The sequence below is a fragment of the Lutra lutra genome, chromosome 10 (genome assembly GCF_902655055.1).
Source record: "Lutra lutra chromosome 10, mLutLut1.2, whole genome shotgun sequence".
Classification (NCBI taxonomy): domain Eukaryota; kingdom Metazoa; phylum Chordata; class Mammalia; order Carnivora; family Mustelidae; genus Lutra; species Lutra lutra.
The window spans coordinates 95706806-95714890 of record NC_062287.1 but is presented as its reverse complement, the minus strand read 5'-3'; positions in this window follow the sequence as shown (position 1 = coordinate 95714890).

The window sequence follows — 8085 nt, the reverse complement described above, 5'->3', positions numbered from 1 at the left end:
CCTCCAGGGACGTTCTGAGGACTGAACGCACCCGGGTCTACAGGACTCAGCACATAGCACCTGCAGAAGAAGGGTCGGGTGGATGGGAGAGGAAGCTTAGCTGAAATTCGGGGGTGGGGGGATTTCAGGGCCACATCCTAGATCTACGGAGCTCTCTAGGTTTCTGTGTCCTCACCTGTAAGATGGTAGCTTGGGTGTATCCACCTTCTGTGGTCAATGCGAGGGCTAGAAACATGATGCCCGCATGGCCCAGACCGATAGCTAGCATTTGACAGATGGCAGCTGTCATGGTTGATGTCGTTATTTCATAAGAATACTGGGATCAAAGAAGAAATAACCAGAGTCACTACTAGAGGGTGGCGTCTGGGGGTGGCGGGGGAGGACACTGCTGCGCACGTACGATGAAATATTATTCACCCTTTGAAATGGAAGAAACCCTGTCATTGACTACCATGTGGTTGAACCTGGGAGACGTGATGCTGAACTAAGCCAGATGGAGAAAGACAAAGACACCTGCTATCATTTATATGTAGAATCTTTTCTTTTTTTTAAAGTTGAATTCATAGAAACAGGAAGTAGAAAAGTGGAGCTAGAGGCTGGGGTCAGGGGGAGATAGGGAGAGGTTGAGAAAGGGTACAATTTTCAGCTCTACCCTTTGATGAGTACGGTCTGAGGATCTAATGTTCACCACGGTGACTACAGTTGATAACACTGTATTGTATCATTGAAACTTGCTAAGAGAGCAGAACTCAAGTGTTCTCACCAAAAAAGGCAGGGCAGGGGAGAGAAAAATGTGAGGTGAAGGAAAGACACATGATGTGTTCTCATGCCCAGTGAACCAACAGCCCCAGGATGCCATACATAGGAAGGCAGAAGAAGCTCTCTCTCCCCCGCACCAAGGCCTGCATTTCCCAGTGGATACCACACACGTGGGGCAGTCTGAGCTGTCACAGTGCCTCCCCCAGCCAGCCAGGTACCCGGAGAGCAGAAAACCATGTCTCTTTTTCCCCATCTCTCTCATATCTGAGTTCTGGACCAGTACACAGTAGCATTGTGTGAAATAAGGACAATCACACATGTGTGCATTGTGTTATGGCTTATAAAGCATATCTATGCCTGTTACCGCCTCTCAACCCAAAGCCTCAATCCTCTGTCTGCCCATATTTTACCAACTCAAATAGCCCAGGAGACTTGTCTCAGACCACATTGGGGATCTAAGGATGCTCTCATTAAATCTTGGCTAGGATTTTGGAATGCTAGCTGAGCTCCTGGTTTGTTGTGGTTTTTTGTTTGTTGGTGTTTTTCTTTTCTTTCTTTCTTTCTTTCTTTCTTTCTTTCTTTCTTTCTTTCTTTCTTTCTTTTTTCTTTTTCTTTTTTTTTTTTTTTTAACCACTTACAATGTCTCCGACCACATGGTGTGTGTTACATCTACTGTCTGATATAACCTGTGTCATAGCCTTACAAGGGGACGTGCTATGTTTGTCCTCAGTTTACGCATGGAGATGCTGAGAATCCTGACCTGGAATTACTTGCTCAGGCCACACAGGCACCCGAACAGAGCCCTGACTTGGAACCAGGTCCACTCTGGAGAGCCTTCCAGAGCCTTCAGAACTCACCCTCTCACCCACCACACTCTGACCACCATTTTCTCTCCCGACCCCAGAGCAGATTTGGTGATGACACAACTTCTCTTCCTCCAAGATGTCCATGTCGCTTGTCCTCTCGCCTCATGCCCACACCCAGGACAAAGCAAGGCAGGAGAGGGGCCACTGAAAGGTGAAATGACATGACCAGGGTCTACGCGACAGTTAGGCAACAGATCCAGGATTACAATGAGGTCTGGTACATTCCAGAGCCTGCGCTTCTGTCCTCTGGTATTGGCTTCAGTCATATTTAGTTAATTTCGTATTTAATGTTACATACTTATATTTCAAAGCAGAGTACTTATACATCATTAATTTCTCATTTATGGTTCTTACACATTACATTAAGATTTCGTTTGCAGCAGTTAAGGATTCAAGAGATCCTGTGTCTACAGGGTTTCTATAGGGAGCAGGGACTCTCCAAGGAGCTCTGAGCTCCTTTTGAGCAATGGCTGGATTTCAACTGCCTTCTTAGCTGTGGCACCCAGCCCAGTGCCCGGCACAGCGTGGGTACTTAGAGCAATGAATGAAATCAATCAAGAGAGGAGGAGCTGAATGTCCAGCCACATTTTCTTAGTTCCTTTGCTGATTTCCAGTGCTCTTTCCTTCCCATCGCAAACTCCAAGATCTGAAGTTGCAGGAGCTCTGAGTGGCACAATAGTACGTCCCAGATCCATGTCAGCTGCCAAGGGGTGGACTGTGTGTGGCAGGTTGGCTGAGCATTTGGGCTCTGGACCCCACTTGGCGCTGGTTCACATTCTGACTCTCCTATACTAGTTACGGGACTCAGGCAAGTTACGAGCCTCTCCCATGGGCAGAAGGGTTGCCACAGGCAAGCAAGACTCAAGGATGGGAGTCCCGGCCACCTGGGTGAAGGCCTCTTGGGCTCCACCAAGGGGCCAGGCAGACGGGTGTTTGCAATCGGTGCCCATGCCTCTCCTCCATCAGACTCCCCCTGCAGCCAGCTTTGTACTCTTGCCTGGCCAAACGCATAAAACCTTGTTAATAATGAATAGGGCCCTGTCTGCCTTACTTAACACTGAGCTCCAAGCAGATGCACCATCCTTTATAAATGATCCAGTCCAGCTGATTAGGCCCCACGGGGCGCATTCCTGCAGCCAGCCTCTTGTTCCCCGTAATGGAATCATAATGTTAATGTGATTTCAATTAGGGTTCCGTTACAGAACACAGGTGCTAGAGTGAGCCTGCGGGCCGGGAGGCCTCCCCAGGGACTCATTTTCCTGGGAAAGGTACGTGTGTTTCCAAGGCCTCCGCCAAACTCAGGGAAAAAAACCAGTCACTGAGGCTGAAGGGAAGCTGTGAAAACAGAGAGAAGAGATAGCCAAGGCCCCCGTTCCCTGCTCTTCGGGGGCTCTGGATCTGTGTTTCTTATTTGAACTTGACTAGTGTGTAGGCCCCCTTTAGAGAAGAAAACGTGTCTTGGGGACCCCTGAGGTCCAGAGGCTCTCAGGCCCCTATTTGAGAAATTTGGGCCCAAGATCTAAATGTTACTCTAGGAGAAGGTCTTTCCATTGTAAATTATCATGCAAAAGAGAGACCGTCTTGATAAATGGCAATGGCATTTTTTAAATTCTTACTAAAAATAGCTCACAGGTAAGGAGGATTTACTATGGACCAGACATAATCCTTAGTATTTTACTTGTATGAACTCATTCCTTAGATTTTATCATCAAAACGAAAGCATACAGACATTTTTTGGACATTTTTCATGGGATGCAAGGTTTCCCAAGAACACATTGTCAGTCCCCCGTTGGAGAAACCCTGGTCTGGAGCAGCCAGTCTAGACGGTGCCCTGAAGCACACTAGGCCAATTCTTGTCTTCTGGATGAAGAAGCAGACAGTCAGAGAGGGGAAGGGACTTGCCCAAGGTCTTCCAGCAAGTCAGGGCCCAAAAGGAGACAGAAACTGGGGTGTCCTAACTCCCAGCCCTAGTGTCTTCCATCATGCTCATTGTGGAGAAAGTACAGAGGAAAGTAAAAAGGAAGAAAGAAAAAAAATCCCAATTCCAGAAATCTCCATTGTTAAAATTCTAGGTATCCTGCCAGTCTTTTTTCTATGAAGATATATGCCCTTTATAGCATAAAATGTGGTAATATAAATAGATTCTTTTGTAATCTGGTGTCTTTCTCTGCCTAAATATATCAAGTCTGCTAGGCAGCCCTGGAGCACTTACTTCTCAGACCGCATCATGAAGGAGCCCAAAGGTTCAGGGTGGCCTTTCTTGAAAACCTCATCTTGCCCAGGTTTTTCCATGGATCCCCTACATCAAACACTGAAAGCCATTTGCCTTTCTCTGATCACGTTGTCTTGGTGCCTCCATGCCCTTGTACTTGGTATGCCTTGACTTGGGAAGCCATTCTCTGCCTAGCAAAATCACATTCAACCCAAATATTACCCCTATGGTGAAGCCTTCCCTGACCTTCTCTGGTCTCCTCCTCTTTTCCCCGGACCCTACCCCTCTTGCACTGCTTCTGCAAGGAATTTTCTTTTTAATGCTCTTGGAGCATCTACTACTTTGTCTTTCTATGTACAGAGTGTCTGCGAATATAGACAATGTTGTCAAGGACATCTTTAGTCTGACAAATAAATAAATAAATATTGTCTATTCTTCTAGACTTTATGGACACCCTGTGTGATTTCACTGATCAATCTTCTTTACAGTGAGCACCAGAAGTTAGAGAAATGGTATCTTCTTCCTATGTGTTTCCCTAGGAAAGTACGCAGGTGATTATCTATCTCAGTTTTCTCAGCTGTAACATGGAGCCCACTGGATAGAGATAGATTACATGACATAATACAAGTAAAGCACTTAGCACAGCACCTTTTGTAGTCATACAGCTTTCAATAAATAGTGGTCATTATTGTTCATAGCGGTATTGTTAAGTCTATGTTTTTTTTGTATAAGGGATGTACAGAGTGGGGGAGGGATGACTGAATGAATAGATAATGGATGGATGTATAATGAGTGAAAGGATGAAAAAATGGAGGATAATGGGTGATGTATAGAGGATGGAAGGATGGTCTTAGATTGGAGAGATGGATGGATGGATGGATGGTATTAGAATAGATGGATGGGTGGTATTAGAATGGATGGATGGTATTAGAATGGATGGATGGATGGATGGATGGTTGGATGGATGGATGGATGGATGGTTGGATGGATGGATGGATGGAAGGATGGATGGATGGACGAACAGGTGGATAAGTAAGGATAGAAGTAAGGGAATAAGAAAAATGGCAGGAATATCCAAAGGTCTTAGGGACTGGAGATAAGACTCAAATTCTACCTGTCCCCCAAGCCTTTGAGTACAGCCCAAATGCCGACTGGCTTCTGTAACTTAGCCTCCCACAGGCTGCCTCTAGACCAACTTAGGGTTATGTCTCTGAAATAAGTAAAGATTTCCTTTGGAGCATCTGAAGAACCAAATGGCTCATCAGGAAACTCCCCTTGGCCAGAAAGGCTACCCCAGAGCCACAGAAGCCCCTCAGTTCACTGACCATAAGTTTCCTCCTTAGGGAAGGAAGCCCCGACCCCCTCTTTACTGACAAGGAAGAGTGAGTGATCATGGTAACCTGAAGGTCTTGGAAACAAATGCCTCCAGAGTTGCCCAACTGACCCTAGCCTCAGGTTCTGAGGAGCCTTCTCATACTCACCCAAGCAAAGTCCCAGAATAATCCCCACCCAGCTGCCCAAGATGGTTTACAGAAGGAATGGAGAGCAGGGTGAGCCCCCAGGAGAGGCTTGAAGGGGACACAGAATCAGACTCAGGGATCCCTCCAGCCACTCCAGCATTTGCACAAATGGAGACACAGAGGCAGGAGAGGGTGGTGGTTCCCAGGGTGTGTCCCATGGGTCAATCAATAGCATAGCTGGGCTTAAATGCAGTCTCAGGCACTGGGTTCCACTCCCCATCCTCAGTGCCACCAGACCCTCTTATCCAGTCCCTGGTTGAGTGTATGGAATCAGTTGGGAACTCAAGGACCTCTTAGTGGGACCACGGCTGGCACAGTCTCTTGTTTATATTCAGAAACTAATGTTCCTTCCACTGCAATCCCCGTAACGTAACAGGTGGATCAATATACAGGATTCCTAGAAGCCAACAGAACCTCCCCAGCAGCCCTGCAACTGCAGAAAGGAGGTGGGACAAATGTCTTTACTGTAGGAGCCCCTGGTTATTATCTCTGGGACTCTGACCTCAGGAGGGCATGAGGATGGCAGAGCATTCCATGGACCTGCACGTGTGCAGCTCTGTCTAGTGGTAACTAACTCGAACCAACTGGTCCATCTCTGCATAATGGAGTCATGTGCCTGGGGAGGGAAGGCTGGCATCTCCCTTTTCACCAGCAGTGTGGCCTTTTTGCCTACACTGGATGTCTCAATACACAGATAATGGGGCAAGGGACACCGAGGAGGGGCGGCCTCCCAGAAAAGAGGAGAATTGGGCATGTATTTGGGGTCCTAGATGCCAAGGGAAGAGAATCTTCCAAGATACAGGAATTTTAAATAGCGAATTGAAAGCCTATTTACTCTCCTTAATCCAAAGCTCACTGGAAACAACAGCGAATTTGGAGAAGAAGAAGAAGGAACAAAAGATGAAGAGCTCCATCTTTTATTAAACTATAAAGAATACCTGCTACATGTTATAAAATATGATCTCAAACAAGAGAGAAAAGAGCCCACAGGAGGAAGTGGGTGTCCCTCCGGATGGCACAGTGGAGAGGACTGTGGATGACAGGGGCTTAGGCTGAGTTCAGGCCATGGACATGTCAGTCACTTCCCCATCCAGACCCAGTTCAATGCCACTGGGCAGTGTGGGGGTGGGGAGGGACTTTGCTCGCTGACACCTCTCTCAGCATCTACAGCTGCCCAGCCCAGGGACTCTTCGAGTGAGACAGAGAAGGAGGGGGACAGGTAGAAGTTACAGATTACAGCTCTGGAGCTCTACAGCCTAGAGGTCTTTGCTGAGAGTCTTAGAACGCTGAGCATGGACACTGGAGGGGGGCTATGTGCTCAGAATGGAAATGAAGGATTTAGTAAGAGTACGTTGGAGAGCACACACCCGATCACTCCCCAGATTACCTAGCCTGCTCTTTTCAACATCATCCTTCAACAAACAGCTGGCCTGTTCCAAGGTGAATGATGATCACAAAGGAACCATCATCATGGGACTCAAAAAAAAAAAAAAAATGGAGGTGAGGAACATAAGCAAAAGGCAAAAGAGCTTACATCCTCCTAAGAGGAATTACTATAAAAAATAAAACAAAAGCCGAGGGAGAGTTCAAGCTCATAGCTCTCCATGCAGTCCAAGAGATCGCAGGCACTCTGAGCTCTCAGAGCTGAGACATGTCCAGGAAAGTGGACATCTTTCAAGAGGACATCTTTTAAGGACATCATTTGAGATGTCCTTAAAGAGGTATGGTGAGACCACGGACAGAAATACACTGAATTGGTGGGGCTCGGGAAAGACCTGGAAGCAACAAATAAAGCTGTTTAGAAATTAAAAAGCTTATTGGGGGAAAAAAAAAACAGAATAAACAAAGAACAGAGAGGGGCACGTAGCTAACACCTGCAGAAAACCACACGAAAATAAATGAAAAAGGAATAAATAAACATATAAAAATAGTATACTATTTTCCTAGGGCTGGTGTAATGAAGCAGCTTACGCTGGATGTCTTAAAGCAACAGAAATGTATTGTCCTGGGGCCCCTGGGTGGCTCAATGGGTTAAGCCCCTGCCTTTGGCTCAGGTCATGACCCCAGGGTCCTGGGATCAAGCCCTGCATCAGGCTCTCTGCTCAGCAGGGAGCCTGCTTCCCTCTCTCTCTCTGCCTGCCTCTCTGCCTACTTGTGATCTCTGCCTGTCAAATAAATAATTAAAAATCTTAAAAGAAAAAAAAAAAAGTATTGTCCTGAAGTTCTGGAAACCAGAGCCTGAAATCCAGGTGTTAGCAGTATTGGCTCCTCCTGAGGGGTTGGAGGGAGAATCTGTTCCATGGCTCTCTCCTAGCTTCTGGTGATGACTTGGTGACCCTCCAATCGACCACCATTGTCACATGCATTCTTCTCTGAGTCCCCACTTCTTAAAAGGATGCTATATTGGATGAAGGGCCCACTCTGGTTCAGTATGGTCTCATCTTTACTATTCACATCTGCAATGACCCTATTTTCCAATAAGGTCACATTCTGAGGTACTGGGCATGCGGATGTCAACACATCTTTTTGGGGTGACCAATTCTGCCCATAACAAGTAGTTATAGGAAAGACTAAAAGACACGGAGAACAGACCAGAGACATACAACATTTGCACAGTGTTTCTGAAAAAAGGTATAGAAGAAAGATGAAAAATATTCAAACATAATGGGAAAAAACTTCCCTGCACTAAAGATCTGAATGTGGAGACACAAAATAGATTCAGGACCAT